The following is an 18,575-nucleotide window of genomic DNA, read 5'->3' as shown; positions in this document are numbered from 1 at the left end:
GAGATGCGACACAACGGGAAGGAAAGGCTGAAGCCCGAGCTCCAGACAAACAGGCAGGAGGGCGGCGCCAGGAACCTGGGAAGCAGACACCGCACGGTACTCACCGGAACTAGGATGAACTGGCCCCAAATGGTTTCTGTTTTTGTAACATCCACTCAAGATTCAACTTTCTAGAAGAGATTATCCGGTTGGCCTAACTGGGATGTCATGCCGCCCCCCACCCGCGCCAGGGATGGTGACTCCCACCAGCAGTCACTTATGGGCAGGAGCAGTTCAAGCTCCACAGCCAGCCTGGCTGTCCCCAAAGGACTCACAAGTCACCTTCAGGGAGAGTCTGCTTTTACCAGATCACCAGCATCATAAGCTGCTTCTGTGTGTCCCTCTCAGAACGCAGAACCTTTCTCCCTGAGCAAGAAGGTTCCACATAAAGCCCACGTGGACAGACCTTGTCCTGAGCGGGAGGTCCACAGTCATAATCAGAGCCATTGAAGGGAATGGGTTTCAGTGAGAGAAGAGAGAGACATGCCCACAAAGGGAGAACCCAGCAGAGGCCTCCACAGTTTGGCCAAAGGTAGATGCTGGCGTACAGGTCTTTACTCTGAAAAGTCTTGAGCCGGGACTGGTTTGTCAGCCAGAATCTTCTTTCTGCAATGACAAAAACAAAACCAAAGAGAGAGAGAAACAAACAAACAAACAACCTCCCAGCAGGAACAGCTGGACATGCAGTACACAAATCACAGATTCTATACCACAATCAAGTAGTGCAGACCTGTTCTGAGTGAAAAAATAGAGTCTGTAAAATGACTCTTTCCCCGAGTCCCCCAAACATATGCTCCCTTTTATAGAACCCCCAAGTACCTGCTCCTCCCTTCTCAGCTGACAGCAAGAGGAGTCTCTGGAGTGAAGGAACGGAGAAGACAGGGCAGGGATGTTCTGGCGCACCAGCCCTGCAACCAGAGCTGAGGGTGAAGCAGGAGCTGTCTCCCACCCATGCGGGGAGGCAGGGCAGCTCTCCCCCGGGAGTACTAGGCACATGAAGAAGTGGCGAAGAGAAAGGGAGAGGGAGATGGAAAGAGAGCAAGAGGGGCGGGAGGGAGAGAAAGAAAACTACAGTTCCTTTCATTCCTTCATTCCACCCATCTTCCTTCTGGAGGTAACAGCTGTTACCGATGTTTCCTTACTGGTTTACTTATAGAGGCTGATAATCAGATGAGAAATCAACTACGTGTTATTTTCCTGTAGGCATTTTACAAAAAGAAAAGAGACACATTTTTCTCCTCTTCCTCTCAAGAAGGCACAGCTGCTTGTGCCCTGGAGGACCAGGCCTTCCCCGTTGTCCTCCTCCACACAAAGGAAGGTCTATGGAGTGGGAGCTTTGCTACTTTTTTCTTGTTTCTCTAGCACTCAGAGAGAGCTTGGAATATGGTATGAACTGCCTCAGTTATTTTTGGATGAGTGAAATTTCTTTTGTCAGCTCAGATGTCCATAAGATTCCTGTTTCACAACACCCTCCCTCTGATTTGACCAAGTCTGAGTGGGTTATTGTTCTTTCCAATCAATGCTGGAGCCCCTGCCATGGCTGTGCGCCTTGAGATAGGGGAGCATGTCATGGAGCTGGAAGAGCAGGGCTAACCTTGTTAGGTCTGGAGTCAGAGGACCTACGTTTGTGTCCCTGCTCAGCCACCAGCCGTGGGGCCTGGAGAGATGTTGATGACGCTGTGGTGTGTCACTCAGAGCCCCTACCCAGGGCTACAGCAGTCATTACCCTCGCATCTGGATACATGGAAGGCTGATGGCTTTCAGCTGAGTCCCCTGAGGAGTTGCCCTTGGCCCGGAAAGGACCTCCTTTCTAAGGGTGACCATCTCTTCCTGAGGCCTTCTTGCCACTAGGGAACAACTTGCAGATCCACCTCGGCTCCAGAGCTACCTGTGGGACTGTCTGAGCCTCTGCAGAGATGCCTCATAGCCCAGCCTCTGTCTGCCCAGTGCCACCTCCTTTACTCCCCTGGTTTGGTATGGAGAGCACTTCCCCATAAACTTCCTGCACACCAGTGTCTCGGAGCCTTCTATCCAGGAGCCCAAAATGCAACAAAAGGCCACTTAATCTCTATTCCCAGCCTCCTTACAGGTGTTAAAAATATGGGCTTTGAAGTCCAACAGGTTGAGATTTTAATCCTAGATCCACCACTTGCCAGCTCTGTGTTGTGGGACAACTTATTTAACCTCTCTGAGGATATATAGCAGACACTTCTGGTGACTTGTGTCATGTTCCCTTAACTTACCTGTGATAGCAGGGGACAGTTTCATTCAAGCTCAGACTCACCTGTGCTGGCACTGTCCCACCATTTGGAGGGGATATCTCCAGGCCACAGGATCTCGGTGTACTTCACTGATGTGTCTGCGCCATGATGTGGGCAGAGCTTATTTCCCATCCCTTAGAGTGAATGCATTGTACTTGCCACTTCTTGCTCATTTGACCTCACTTACGTGTTCTTGATATGGTGAACTGACGTGATGTCCTGTGAAACCTCCCGATGGTCTAGCTCCCTTCAGACTATGTTATAATGGAAGGTGGGAGGGTTAACACAGCCCTGGTGCAAAACACAAATGTACCCTGTTGTCTGCTCCAAGTGAACTTTCTCTTTTCCTTTCTGACAGGGAGAGAAGACACGGCAACAAACAGGCACCAGGTACTAGAAGCTGTGTTGATCTGCTCAGCAAAGATGCCTGCTTAGCATGACAGGAACAGTTGGGGCTGCTGCTTGGTGAAGTTTGTGGTGGTTTACAAACATTTTACCCAGTGGATTAAGTGGGAACATGACGGCGACCACCATCCCTGCATTCTTTCATCTTTGAGGGTGGCACTAATTCCTGCCATTCCCCTGGGCAAACAGTCTTGAACTCGATTTACCAGCGGAGTGAGAGGCAACTTCAGAGACTTCAGCTGGTAGTCCTTACTATACTGGGTCTTATCCCATAGGCCGAGGAGCCAATGTTGGGGTTCTGCCAACAGCTAAGTACGTCCATTCCAAGGATACGCTCTAGGCAGCGACCTAACCACAGCGGACTCATGGCCCCAGTGAACTCACTGTGAGCCAGAGCTGGGCCAGGGCTCCATTACCGCCTGGTCCTCATGCCCTCCTCCCCAATGTCAGTTCAGACCCTGGGGTCAGCCTTCTTCAATGTCCCCACTGTTCCCCCTTTCTCACGCACAGTTATACAATGAAATGGGCATGGATCCTTTTGGAAAAGAACTGTTGAAAATACGATTGAATTTGCCATGATGTCGCAGGTTGTTTAGTCAATGGCTCAGGTCCAGAGACAGGGTAAGGAGTCCTGACGTTTTACTGGGGGTGGCTGCTTTTAGCCCCCGATCATCCATCCTTGACTTCTTTTGATTGTCTAAATTAAGCAACACACTGTTGGCCACCCACCTATATTGCCTGTAGGAAACACTGTGTTCTTTTAACCATATCCATAGCCCTCTGTGGGTCAGGCTCTCCTGAATGCCACTCCTATTTGGCTGTTCATTGCAATAATTGCACCCATCTGAGCTCTAAAGGTTAAGCACTGCCACCTGACTTCTATTACTTTGGGATTCTCTAATCCCTGTAAGAGCATCTTCTACTGTCACTGAAACCAGCCCTCCGCACCCTGGTCCCCGCCCCAGCTCCTTCCTTACTGCTTCCGAAGCAGAGGGCTCTCTAGGGCTCCCCACGGAACAGGGTTGGCTGGTGGGTTTCTGGCCCCCTTAATGTTAAAAAACAAAATTCAACAGATTAAATTTGAAGGTCTAATTTGCTTTATTAAGCAACTCATGAATCAGGCAGCATCCTATCTAGCTAGCAATTCGAAGGATGCTCCAAGGAGTTATACAAAATGGAAGGTTTTCATAGGCAGAAAGAGGGTGGGATGAAGCAGTTAAAAGAAACAGACTCATAGATACAGAGAACAGACTGATGGTTGCCAGACGGGAGGGGGTCTGAGGGCTGGGTGAGAAAGGTGAAGGGATTAGGAAGTACAAATGGGTAGTTACAGAATAGTCACAGGCATGTAAAGTACAGCACAGGGAATATAGTCAATAACACTGTAATAACTGTGCATGGTACCAGGTGGGTACTAGACTTAGCGAGGGTAACACTTTGTAAAAAGTATATGATTGTCTAACCAGTATGCAGTACACCTGAAACTAATATTAAATAATATTGAATGTCAACTGTACTTGATAAATAAATAAATAATCAATAATCAAAGAGTGGATTATATAAGGCAAGGACGCTTTCCCTGAGGGAAAGACAGGGGACCTTACCAGGCAGACCACCTCTAATCAGGAAATCCCAGAATGACTGGTTTAAAATTTCACTCCTGGGAGAGGCTAAATCTGCAATCAGGTAGTTATTAAGTTTTGATTTGGTCATGTGTTCAGCAAAAGTGACTCCATTTTGGCCTGCTGTTCCTTCTTTTAAAACCCTGTACTTAACCACTCCTGTATGCCCACCTCTCTGCGCTGTCTGCCCTCTGCCTCCACCGTCTGCCGCGGCCCTTCTGACAGTTCTGCCTCACTTCGTGTGGACCGTGCTTTTCCCGCACTTTCTAAGATCCATCTTTAAAGTATGTTAGCACCAACTCCTGGGTTCCTTGCCAAGGCATTAAGTCTTGTATCCTGGGAGAGTACTTCCACAGCAGTACCCGCTCTCATCCAGCTTTCCCTTCCTCTGCTGCTGGCCTGGCCCCTCAGGATCCAGGTCTGTGCACACTTCCTGCCGGAATGCATTAGCCAGATCGTGTAGCTCCCTCGGGGTGTAGTCCTTCTGCTCTCTTAGCAGCCCAGCCCTATTGAGATTTGATTCTTGTTGTCCATCAGAGTCAGAAAGGAGGTGGAGGGCTGGGGGAGACAAGCGGTATCTTTAGGGCACCTGCTTCATCTGAAACCACCTGTGGTCTTCCAACAAGGGGACCACTATCTGTCAACAAGAAGCAGGTCACTTCTGCAGGCCCAGTGCACGCAGAAGAATCTGAGAGTTCAAGGTTCTCAACTGCATTGACTCGTTTACCCAGGTCTCAGGGTCCCACCCCTCTCCAGGAAAGACCCCTCTCAGTCATCCCTCCACAGGAAGGATTTCCTTAAATGTTGCCCAGGAAGCCCTCTGGCTTTTGCCTTTTGCTTTGGTGATTTTTCACTTTGCAACTGTCATTAGTGCTGTTTAGTAAATCAAGTGGGCTCAGCAACAGTCATTCATGTCCATAGTCCTTAGTCTCACTACTTCCCTCAGTTGCCAGAGACACTGCACAAGCCAGTGACCCCCTTCCACCCACATCTCACCCCAGTCCACCAGCGGGGAGTTTTAACAAGCATGAAGTTACAGCACGCCAGGGACTAACTGCCCTTCTATACCAGTGATGGGTCTTCACTGATAGCTGGCTGGCAAGGACCCCTGTCCAAACCCCACTTCCGCCTCCCAGCACGCCCCCTTCTGGCACTCACTGCCTTGGTTCGGGTTCCCTAAAAGCAGACTGAGACGGGGAATTGTCTGCAGAAGGTTTATCAGGCAGTGCTCTTGGGAAACACAGCTGTAGGTAAGTGAGAGGACAGGATTGGGAAGAGAGAGAAGCTGATTCCCTACATGGTTGCACCTGGGACCTCAGCGCATCCTACAGGGAGCTCTGGACTGGGGGGGGGGGGGGGGGAGGGTGTGGCCTTCAGAGTGTCCCAAATAGATGCAAGGAGGCCTGGCCTTTACATTTCCTCATTGGCCAGGTATGGCCTGCAAGACTGCCCTTGGGCGCTTGGCCTCACATTGCTGGAGGCAGCAACCTGTGGCTGGGGACAGTTTCCGGTGAGAGAAGGAGCTGTGAGACATCAGTAGCCAACATTCCCAGCAGCTGGGAATGGGAGGGCGGACCCTGAGGGGAGGAGGTGCCAGGAGGAGCCCATTTCATCAGGTTCTTGTGAGAGCTGACCGAGACAGAATGTGCTGAGAGCTCAGCAATGTGCCGGATGCATAATGTTTTTTGAAAAAAAATGATACCTGTTCTTGTTGTTTATAATAATCATCATAGGTATAATTTTGTAATAATACAAGGCTGAACCATAGAAATTGTTGACATTTAACCATATCTGATTTATAAGTATGGAGTGTTCATATGGTTTGTCCAGGTAATTAATAAGAACAATTGGTCTAATACCTGACCACACATCTTGTAGAATTATTTGAGGACCATTTAGAGATGGGCATGTGTAAAGACACTTTGTTAAGTTGAAAGTTCTATTAAAATGTTGACACGCTAGATTATTGGTATTATCTATTTTTGCTTACTATAGCATTTAATAGAATAACTATGTTCAGGCTTCCCCAGCCAATGATAATATTTTATCTCCATTTAATATTCCAATTGCAATTTGCTTTGAACCCTGACCCACACGGGAAGTCAACCCCTATGGAGTTCCCAGCTACTTTGGAGGGCCCCTCAGGGTTGGGCTACACCAGCCCCAGAGCTCGCCCTTTGTGTTCCTCCCCTCCAGCTTCCTCAGTAGGTGCCCACACCCTCTGTGACTCTCACCCTACTGGACATGGCCACCCTCTGTGGGTGTCTGCCACCCATGAGCTCACCACTCAGCCCCAGGCATGGCTGGGGCCCATTTCTCACTGCATCATACTTAATAGAAACCACGCATAGCTTCTAGCAGGAGCTGACAGAATCCAGGGACCATGGAAGAAGAGTAAAACAAGAGAAATCCTCACAACCTTGATCAAGGTGGTTTTTCTCAGAGCCCACAGATCCCCAGCTGGTGCCCAGGTCCACCTCTCTGTCTAGCCCCAGCCTGCTCCACATGGCAGGGTCCAGCTCAACTCCACCTGTAGGGTTCTTGGAGCATGTCTTCTCTCAATGAGAGGTGGGGCGAGAGAGAGAGCGAGAGAGAGAGAGAGAGAGAGAGACTTCCCAAATGCCCATACCCTGAGCCCCCAACTTCCACCCCGGGAGTCTTCCTCCCAGGACGACTGGCAGTGGGAACTTCCCTCTGGGGGAATTTACCCGCCTCCTAAGGCCCTGGTCTTGCTCTTTGCAAACAGCAGGGCAATTACAGAAATACTGAACAACCCAAGTACAGTTCAGGATATTGGGTATTGTACTATGTGTGCTCAGCCCAGCCTGGTCCAGGCCCTTCCCACAGGTTCTTTTCCAGGTGACAATCATGTCCAAATGGGAGTTCCAAAAACCTTTCAAAACATTCATTCAAAGTACCCACAGTTCCATAGGAACAAGTGACAGTTTATCACTCAGTGTACTCTTAAGACAGAACTGAGAAACCGTTCTCTACCATCACCGCCACACACACAAGAGCACAGTATTAGCTGAGTGTCAGCTAGACTCACTGTATACGTGAGAGTTCTATTCTTATGAGCTTCCCAGTCACAGGGGGTAAACGCATTAGAGCCCTGGGTGAAGGGACAAAGGCCTGTCCAACACTGGAACAGACCAAGCATGCTTGTTATCATGTAGTGCTGGAAAACTGTGGTTGGCAGCTTCTAAAATAGCTCCCCGTGACCCGTGCCTCCTGGGATTTACACCTTTGGGTAGTGCCCTCCTCATGTGTTTGAATGTGTGTACATGTGCATGGTGGTTGGGGTAGGGGTGGGGGACAGCTGGACCTAATGCCTTATCCTAACGACTAGAACACAACAAAAGCAATGGCTGTCACTTCCAAGAGTAAACTCAGAGCCTGGGACTGCCGACTTGCTGCACTCTCTTCTTTCTGAGCATGCCCACTTGAGGACATAAGGAGCCACATTGGAGCAGCACGTCTGTCCAGGCCCTGAAAGAAGCTAAGCCACTGGGTCCAACAGCTCCCAAGGAACTGAATCCTGCCAATAACCTCGTGACTGAGCTTGGCCTCTGATCCCAGTCACACCCTGAGAAGACTGCAAAGTCTGCCCACGGCTGATAACAGCCTGAGGGAGGCCCTGAGCAGAGGACTCCAGGTTCCTGACCCACAGAAACTGAGCCAGGAAGACTGTTGTTGCAAGCCACCAGGTTGTGGGGCTATTTGTTACGCAGCAATAGATAATTAAGGGAGGAACAATCTTCACGATGTATTCTTTTTTTTTTTTATTTCAATCATTGTTCTAGTACAGTTTTTTCCCCACTACTCCCGTTCCAGCCCCTCCACCCAACCCTCCCCCTTTCCCCCCATTGCCCCCCACCCCTAGTTTTTGTCCATGTGTCCTCCAAATTTGTTCCTGTAATCCCTACCCATTCCCCCCACGATGTATTCTTAAGTAGAACAAGGTGCAGAAAATATGTATAATATTATTTATATAAAAAGGGAAACTATTTCGTGTGTGTGATCCATATAAGTGTGTGTCCATATATATTTTTTCTTCTATGTGCATAAAATACCCCTGAAATGATATATATTACATTTATAATTTGGAGCGGGGAGAGGACTCTGTGTTTGGGGGAGAGAGACTTTTCACTATGTACCTTTTTTAAAATAAGTATTTTATTGTTTATGCTATTACAATTGTCCCAGTTTTTCCCCCTTTACTCTCCTCCACCCAGCCTGCCCCCACTGCCGTAGTCAGTCCCTACCCCGTTGTCCGTGTCCATGGGTTCACTGTACACACCGTTTATATCTTTATTGTGTATTATGTGAAATTGTTGACTGTTCAAAAATAAACATAATCTATCCTTTCCATGCTGTGTTACCTGTAGTTAAACACGAAGACTCTCCCAGTCACGTTACCTAGAGCTCATGCTGCCCGCTGCTCTGTTTGGCCACCAGTCTCTCGTCTCTCTCTCCAGCGATGGTGAGGCGGACGCCCTTTCCATGGGGAAGGGAGATCCAGGATTGTTTTCTTTGCTATTCGCACAAATTTTGGAGAGCCTGCAGGCAAGGCTGTTGCCGTTGGCATCTTTCACAGGAACTACACCCAAAGAACCAGTGTGTCTCTCTCTGTTGGTGATCATGCCAATTCTTCCCAGGTTAGCACTTCCAGTCACCACACACAGGTCACCAGTGTCAAACTTGATTGATGAAATCAGAAATCTGCCAGTCTCCAAATCAGTCTGAATGGTGTCACTCACCTTGATGAGGGGGATCTGGGTCACGAATGGTGCAAGCATCACGGGTCACCAGCTGAGGGATTCCTCTTGTGTCCACAAAGATCTTCTTCATGTTGCACAACTGGTACTTGGTCTCCTTGGGTGCAACACAACGAACAACAAAGCAACCCTTAGTGTCACAGATCAGATGGAAATTCTCTTGGTCTTGTCAACGCTGATCTTGTCACATCCATACAAGCAGCAGGGTGTGTTACATCAATTCCGACCTTGCCAGCATTCTTAATACACAGCCGCATGCAGGTCTTCTTTACTCCTACTCCTGTTAGAGCATCCCTAAGTCCGTTCTTTGTGAAAATGATGAGAGGGAGACATTCTCTTAGCTTGTGGGGACCATAGATGGACGAGGAGCAAACACATGGGTCAGCTTATCTAGCATCCAATGCTCCGGAGCTGCTACATGCTCCAGATGCTTCTTGGGGCAGCATAACATATTTTTCAAATAATAAAAATAAATCAATCAAGAAAGCACCTTGGAAAAAGAGAATGAAAATAATTTTTAAAAGCAGTTAATTAAGCCCCAAACTGGGGAGCTATTATTGATTTCTGCCTGCCTTTCACTTCCCACCTTTGAGTGCTGTCCACTCTCCTTCCAGACTGCTCCAAAGCTGTCCCGCTTCTCCTCTTCCATCTTCACTTCTGCCTTAGACCAAGGCACACACATCTTTTGCTTGGACTGGACTAGTGCAACAGCTTCCTAACCATCCTCCCTGCTGCTGCTCCTACCTCTCTTTCTGATCATGTTCCACCCAGCTGCCAGTGAGATCGTTAAAAATTAAAAATTGGATCGGGTCACTCTATTCAAACTGGAGTTTCAGGCCAAATTTTCACTTTCTCTTCTGCCATCTTTGGTATAGGAGATAGCTTCCAATTTTAGAAATACTCCTAAAAAAAGACAAAGGGAAAAAGGTACTCATATTTATTAGGTGCTTATGTAAAGCAGACTTTACATATATTATACTGTTTACTTTTCGTAACAGCCCTACGGTAGGGCACAATCACTGTTCCTACTTTAGGGGTGAGGAGGGTCCAGGTCAAGGAGGCTGCAATAGAAGGCCATGGGACTGTTGAGCATCCCCTCCCCCTGGGACTTACCTCCCCTATGCTCCATCCACTGGCTTATTGTAGGAGCAGTCCTCTTCTGCAGTTATCCTGCCTCCTGACTGCCGCTGATTGGTTTGAGGGCAGTCATCTGACCCAGTCTGGGCTGCAGAGACTCCCTATCCTGCAGGGACCCTTCCCCAGCTGCGAACAGCTGCAGGGAGACAAGGGAGCCAGAACAGGAGACAGGCCTTTGACCATCATCACTCTCAGCTGAGAAGATGGATGCTGAATGGTGGTGGTCAAATTTCCCTGGAATTGGACCAGGAAGCCTGGCTACTCCTCCCCCTTCTACACTGAAATAGAGTTTGTCACTTTCTCTGCACCTCTGTATCGGTGTTTGTAAAATAACAGGATGGGGACCGGTGGGGTTGCCTGGACTGGAGGAGATTATGTCCGAGGATCCTAGCTCGCTCTGTGACCCTGGGAACTCTGTTTCCCCACTCAGGGCTCTGTTTCCCTTAACTGTAAAATGAGTGTTGAAGATGGCAGTGGGGAGGAGGGGAATGGATGAGAGATCTCCCTAAAAGGTCTTTCCAGTTCAAAAACTCAGGACCATCAGAGGCAAAATGCTGCCTCCCCTCTCAATAAGAGAGACGTCTTCCCCCCTAACTTTTTGGCGGAGCCCCTCCTGGCCTCTTTAACGATGGGATGGTGGACCATCTAATCCAGGACTCCTGACTTGGAAGGGGCAGATCTCTCTCGGAACAAAATAACCACAGAGACGAAAACCATCTGTGGTGTGGTGGAGACCCTGCCAGAGGCCCCTTAGCAGCCTGCCTCTTGCCAAGACCCGAGCCCCCACCCCCCAGCCCTCTCGGCAGCTCCTTGCGCCTGAGATTTGATTAAATGTTACATTTCCCATCATGCACTAGGGCCTGCTGCTCGGAGGTTACTAACTGCTCTTAAGAGTTCTTTATACAACTGCACTTGGGCTCCCAGCCACCAAATTCTTCCTGTTCATGCATTACTTAGATTAGCTAAGGATGTTGGCATTTAGAGCCAAACTCCAGCATTTATCTCAGAAGGCGGCCTCGTGACTGCTGCGGCTGTTATTTACGTGCAGGACTCCTCTGCAGGATTGTTCTGTGTAATGTGAGGTGTTATGTAGGCTCTTCTTGTATCTGTAATTCTGCAGTTTTACAATTATTTGGCTAGGATTACGTTCCACCGCCGGCCCCTTGCACGCCGATGGGTCTAGAAGACCAGGCAGTAGACTCTAACCACTTTCATGCCCGAGTTCCTCTTCAGGTGACCCCAGCTAGCCTCTCGGCTCAGGCACTGCAGGTCTAGTGCCCTCTCTGCCCAGGGTGCAGCGAGGCCCTCACATTTGCATGACGTTTAACAGTTTATGAAACTTTAATTTACACTCATACTGCTGTGGTTGCCATTTTACAAATGAGGGAATTAGGTCTCACAGAGGAAATCTCTGTCAGCTACAAAGCAAAGCACAAAATAGTAATAATTTTCACTAAGCAGCCCAGTTTCTTAACTTTGAGACTAAGGCTGTTCCCACTGCACCACAACTGCCTGTTGTTTACTAAAAGAAAACCAACTTTGAGAAACAGATGCCCCACCCAAGATGGTCCATACCAGATGTTAGGGTGAGGCTCAGCTGCTGTAACAAAGAGCTCTGATAGAATTGTGGCTTCAGGAGCAAAAGAGTTATTTTTTTTCCTCATATAGTAGTCCATGGGGGCTCGCAGCTCTGCCCTACACAGTTTGTTTTAAGGGTTCAGAATGAGTCACCCCAAGATGTGCCTCTGTGGTATACAGAATATTTTAAGCTAAAGGTAACCAAAATCCTATGGGCTTAAATGAAACTTCTGCCTGCTCCTCCTCTTCCCTTTAACTACCTAGAAGAATTTAAATTAGAGGCCTTGTCCATAATGAAAAATTATCAGAGATAACCTTTTTTGACCCATCTATATGGCAAGGCAAACTTATCATCCTGCAAATAACCTTCTTCCACTCTGAAGCCTCGAGGTGATCCTTAGCTCAGAATATCATATACTTCCTTTTCCCTTTCTGTCCCTGCACCTCTTCTGACTCTCTCTGTATATAGGGTTTCCATGTATACGTATGAAAAGAAATTTGGTTATTTTCTCTTGTTAATCTGCCGTACGTAAATTTCATTATTAGACTAGCTGAGAGGAACTTGAAAGGTAGAGAGAAAAGTTTTTTCCTCTTCCACACAGATAAGACCCAGGTTTTTTCCAAGTTGTTGCTCTGCTGTCTCCAGAGTCCATTTATGATCCACATGATTGAAACTGGTTTTGCAGCTTCACCTGGTTTGCAGCTGGTGGGAAAGGAAAAGAGGAGGAGACGTGTTCATGATCTTAAGGCCTGAGCTCCCAAATGCACATATCATTACCACTCACAAATGGGTGGTCACATGGCCACCCTTAGCTGCAAGGGGGGCTGGGAAACATAATCTAGCTGATTGCTCAGGAAGAAAGGGAGATGTATTTGGCTGGGTAAGTAGCAAGATCTCCCATGCAAAGCTTTGAAAATCTCCAACTATTATTTATACTCTCTGACCTTCTCCCAGCAGTAGCTCTCACTCTTTCTCTAGCCTCTACCTGTACCTGAAAACCAGCCATCTGAGGGCTGGCCCCCTTTGGATTTTGAAGGCACTTTGATCTTCTAACAATCATTATTTAAATATTTTTTATTCTTTCAATTATAATCCATCCTCTATACTGAACACATAATACAATCATCTTTTAAATCTTCAAAATAGCCCTAGCTGGCGTGGCTCAGTGGATTGAGCACTGGCCTGCAAACCAAAGGGTCACTGGTTCAATTCCCAGTCAGGGCACATGCCTGGGTTGCAGGCCAGGTCCCCAGTGGGGGCTGCATGGGAGACAACCACACATTGATTTTTCTCTCCCTCTGTCTCTCCCTTCCCTTCTCTCTAAAAAGAAATAAAATCTGTTAAAAATAAAAATGAATTAAACAATAAACTCCTCAAAATACTCTATTAAGAGAGCATCATTATCCTCCTTTTATAAGTGAGGAAATTAAGACTCTGGAAAACTGAGTGTCTGATCCAAGGAAGAGTCAGAATTTGGACTCAGTTCCATCCAGCTTCAGAGACCGCCCTCCCCCTGTTACGCCACAGTGACGCTAGATGGGTAAACTGTCACTACAGTTTTTCTTCTGACGCAGAAACACCTTCTGAAGAGCGGGTGCTGGTCCAGGAGCAAGATCTGCGGGATCTGAGGAGACAGGCAGGCGATGGTCTGAAGCCTCTTTTTAGACCTCCTGCATCGCTGTGGGAGTGGCACGGGGTCCCAGGATAGCAGCATGTTGGGAGCATCTTTTATTTTAGGGCTGTGTTGCACTTCCCATCCAGAAACTCTCCAGGGCTATGACCCAGACTCTTCCAATTAAAAAACAGTTCTTAACAAAACCAAAGCATGTATTTTTTTCTTCTCCTCACCCAAGGACATGCTTAGTGATTTTGGAGAGAGAAGGAAGGGGGAGAGAGCGGGAGAGAAACATCAAGGTGAGAGAGAAACATTGATCAGTTGCCTCTTGCACACACTGCCACAGGGGACCTGGCCCACCACCCAGGCATGTACTCTGACTGGGGATGGAACCTGAGACCTCTTAGTTTAAGGATGATGCTCCAACCGACCGAGCCACACAGACCAGGGCCCACGGCACATGTTTTAATTCCAGATATTGTTTTACAGAAAAGGATAATCTAATAAGAAAAACTTATTTTTCAAAATCCCTGGAAAAGCTCCACTTCTCTTATTACCTAGGGACCAATATGACTTTCAGCCCATGTCCATTGTGTTGTTGGACAATCTTGTAATGAACTTCTGGGACATCAATACTGGGTCAAGGGCAGGGAGGAGGGGCCACATGTTTAACAACTTCATGTGGCAAACCTATTGTCTGCCTACGTCAGTGAGCACAGCAGAGAGTTTCCAACTCCAGGTCGAGGGAAACGAAGGGTTATCGGAAATGAGACACATGCAGGGTTTTGTTTCTTTCCCCACTGTGCAGTTCCCACACTTGGGCTCACCTGCTCCAAGTCACCGCTATACCTCTGGGCTACTCCTGAGGCCTCCATGTTTTTCTTTCAACCGAACTGACATCTTTTCCTAAGAACATTTGTCTGCAGGCCCTGGCGTTTCCTCTTGCATCATCTAAACTAAGTCTCATTCCTTCCCCACACGACAGCTCTTTACTTATCTAAAGATATGGCCCTATCTCCCAGGGGCTCCTTTTCTCAGGAGGAAGATTCCAGGTCCTTTTAACCCTTTCTTGGGTAATAGCTCTGAGTTTTCTAACCCCACAAGAAGCTTCTCTATACCCAATTTTCATCTTCCTTATATTGGTCAGGAATCTTTTGGTGAGATGTGACAGAAATCCAATTCAAAGCAAAGTAAGAGTGATAAACAGAGATGGGGGAGAAGTTGAGAATGTATTGGCTCAGGAAGCTGAATTCCAGGAAATGAATCTCTGCCTTCAGGCATGGCTGGATCCAAGAGCTCAAGCGGTATTATTAAGACTCAGTTTCAATGAAAACAGACACCCCCTCGATCGATCGCTCTTACACTCTCAGCTGTGTGGGTTTCACTGTCTTATCTTTCTGGCTCCCAGAGTGCTCAGCGCAGTGAGGGCTAAAAATTGCCTGCTGAATGGACAAGTCATGCTCAGAGAAGAAGGCCAGCTCTGTGCAAAAAGGAAATTACCCCAACAGGAGGCAAGTTACTCAACAAATATTTATTGAATGCTTACTCTGTGCCCAGGCATTGCTCTAGATTGTGGATAAAAAGAGGGTGTATAATAAATCGTGAATTTCTAACTGGGCAGGTTGTGGTGGGTAGTCAGACCCCAAGCTTATCGAGTTTTTAGTGGAGGTTTTTAAGCAAGCTGTGTCCAGTTTGTTCTTGGGCATCTAGGTTAACACACTTCTGAAATGCCAAAGTAATACCCCTTGAAGTCATAACCACCTTTAAAAAGCACATACTCGTAACTAATTTGTCATCCAATTTTGCCTTGCCTTCTTGCACCTTCATGTCTTCTTCCTTATGTTCCCTCCTTAATTTCAAATGCACATAAGAAATGCAAAATTGTTCACCTCCAGCACATTTCAGATCTTGCTCTCTGGCATATGTGGTCAGTTTGGCACAAATAAACTCATAAAAATTCTCTACAGGTTTGGACTTTCTTACGTCAACAAGATAAAGGAGCAAAACAAACAAAGCTCTTATCCTCAGACCTTACCTTCTAGTGAGAGAGGAGTTGGGGGTGGTGTGGAGACAATAATGATAAGAAGCAAATTAACAAACACATGAAGTGACAGGTCATATGAAATTCTGACACATGGTGCCATGTGGGTGAGCCTCGAAGACATGCTAAGTGAAATAAGCCAGGCACAGAAGACAAATACTATGTGACTCCCTTACATGAGGAATCTGGAGTAGTCAGATTCAGACACAGAAAGTATCATGGTGGTCAGGGAGTGGGGGGAATGGCGAGTCAGTGTTTAATGGGTACAGAGTTTCAGCTGGGGAAGACCAAAAAGTTCTAGAGCTGGGCGGTGCTGATGGCTGCTCAACAATGTGGATGGACTTAATACCATCAAATTACACATTTTAAAATGGTTAGAATTGTAAATTCCACACTATGTACCACAGTTTTTAAAAAGCAGGTAATAATAAATGCTATTAAAAAAATAAAAGCAGGGAAAGGTGAACGGGAAATGCCATGGAAAAGAGAGAACATGTTATTGTACATAAGAAAGGTCTTTCTCATTGGCCGACATCAAAGCAGAGTTCTGAATGGGGCAGGGGAGGGGCCCGTTGGCTCTGGGGTGCCAAGAGAACATGCCGGGCAGAGGCTACAGTTAAACGCAGTGGTCCGGAGGAAGCAGTGATGTTTTCCGTGAGACAGCAAGGAGGCTAGTGTGACATTGAGGTTCAGGGGCAGTTGAGGACAGATCTCACAGGGCCTTGAAGTCCATGGTAAGAGCTTTGGACTTTCCTTTAAGCAGTTAGGAAGCCACAGAAAGGCTTGAATAGCATATTACTCCCCCCAGCTCTTTTTAAAATGTCAAACATATTTTAAAGTGCGGAAAGTAGGATAATGCATACTTACCACCTGGATTTAAAAATTGTTAACATTCTGCCATGTTTACTACATCTTTTTTTTAAAAGGTTTAGTTTATTCCCATTCAAGAGAACGAGGAAGAGGGAGAGAGAGAAACATTAATGTGAGAGAGAAACACCAGTTGGCTGCCTCCTGCACGTGCCCCAACAGGGGACTGAACTCACAGCCTGGGCACGTGCCCTGACCGGCAATCGAGCTGCAGACCTTCCGGTTACAGAACAACACTCCAACCAACTGAACCACGCTGGCCAGGACAGCTTCATCTTTTTTTATTCTGAGTGTTTGAAAGCAAGTTTTCAGACATCATAACATTTCACCATTATTAAATACGCATCTCGGGAAAATAGACGTTTTCTACATAATCATAATACTGTGTTCATTACTAAAAAGATTAATGACTCTTTCATATCAATATTCAAATTTTGCTAATTACCCCCCCAATTTTTTTACAATTGGTTTGTTTAACTCAGAATTAAGCATTATAATTTTTAAAAAAGTTTTGCTTATTGACTTTCTAATTATTTATTTATTTTAGAGAGGGGAATGAAGGGAGAAAGAGAGGGAGAGAAACATCCATCTTTTGCCTCTCATAGATGTCCTGACTGGGGATGGAACCCGCAACTCACGCATGTGCCCTGACTGGGAATTGAACTGGCAATTGTTTGCTTTGTGGGGATGAGGCTCAACTAACTGAGCCATACCAGTCAGAGCTATTAATTGATTTCAGGGAGAGAGAGAGAGAGAGAGAGAAACAATGTCACCTGACCGGGGATCACACAACCTTGGCATATGGGGACAACGCTCTAAAACAACTTAACTACCCTGGCCAGGGCACAATTTTTCGTGTGTCTCCTATGTATTTAAATCCAGGATAGTCTCTAATCCCATCCCCTGTGCCTCTCTTTATCATGCTTTGACTATCAAGAGGTCAGGGCAGAGTCCCACGGAATGTCCACATTCTGGTATCGTGACTTACCTGTTTAAAGCAGCCCTCTTGCATGTGTGTGGATAATAGGCCATAAAAACCCAAGGATAGAAATCAAAAGATCAGTTAGAGGACACTGTAATGTTGACCTAAGAAACGTCCAGACCTGTAGAGAATTTTTATAGGAGTTCATTTGGGCCAAACTAATGACATATGCCAGGGAGCAAGGTCTCAAATACTCCAAGGAATAACAATTTTACAGCTTCGTTTTTGCATTTGAAACCAGGAGGGGATTTAAGGAAGGCTACATCAGGATGGAAGAAAGCAAGGCGGGGATTGGATTCCTGGATAGTTAAAATTATGTGTTCTCTTGGAAGATCGATAAGGCTTGTTTCTCGGGTGTGTTAACCTAGACGCATAGAAACAATGGACAGGGCTTGCTTTAAACAAAGATAAACTTTGTTAAAAAGTTTACTAACATGCCCAGTTAGAAATTAAAGATCAGATCTTGCTGTGAGGTTACTCTCCATAGAATACCCACCCCCCCCTCCACACCTTTTTTTGTCTGTAGTGATAAGAACAAACTCCAGGACCACAAGGACAAGAGTACAAGAATGGACACAATAGGGAAAGACAGTTGTCATCATGTGGGGAGAAGGTACAGCTGATGGAGGAGCCTTGCCTGGCTCATCAGAGTAGAAGGGGCCAGTTCATCCCGCAGAAACCCCAAAAGGCTCTGGAACTGAGGGCACCAGGTAACGTAGGAGGTGAATTGGAGGCCCCAAAACAGGAGACTTAGTTGGTAGTCACACTTAGGGGTTTCTTCCCCCAAATCCTCTCCCTGCTCTCTCTCCTTTAGTGAGGCCCACCATTTGCAGCCCTCTCAGACTTCCATAAAGCTTTTCAGTATCTCATTCCTTAATAAGAATAGACAGAGATTACCAGTAAGTTGAGGAAAGGCTTCAACATTAAAGCCAGGAGAGAACAAACACAAAAATAGAAGCTTGGAGAAAACAGGACAATGCAGGGAATAATAAAATTTACAAATAAGAAAGTCCCACCCATACTTAATACCCTCAGAAGAGTAAAAGATACTGTGAACATATAAAAAGAATACAATGCTATAAAAACCAAAAGAGAACAAGACAGAGCTTTGAGAAATCAAAAATATGGGAGCTAGAATAAAAACTATTTGAATAGGAGAGTTGGAAGATATAGTCTAGGAAATTACTCCAAAAGTATATTTAAGAAATTAAGGCAGAAAATAGAAAAAATATTAATTGAAGGATCAATA

General features: G+C 46.6%; 1 pseudogene; it reads right to left on the bottom strand.

Moving 5' to 3' along the window:
* Positions 1 to 8,578: 8,578 nt before the first annotated feature.
* LOC114492186 lies at positions 8,579 to 9,582 on the bottom strand (annotated as a pseudogene).
* Positions 9,583 to 18,575: the final 8,993 nt, after the last annotated feature.

The sequence above is a fragment of the Phyllostomus discolor genome, chromosome 1 (genome assembly GCF_004126475.2).
Source record: "Phyllostomus discolor isolate MPI-MPIP mPhyDis1 chromosome 1, mPhyDis1.pri.v3, whole genome shotgun sequence".
Lineage (NCBI taxonomy): Eukaryota > Metazoa > Chordata > Mammalia > Chiroptera > Phyllostomidae > Phyllostomus > Phyllostomus discolor.
The sequence above is the reverse complement of the archived record's forward strand: the minus strand, read 5'-3'. Positions and strand labels throughout refer to the sequence as shown.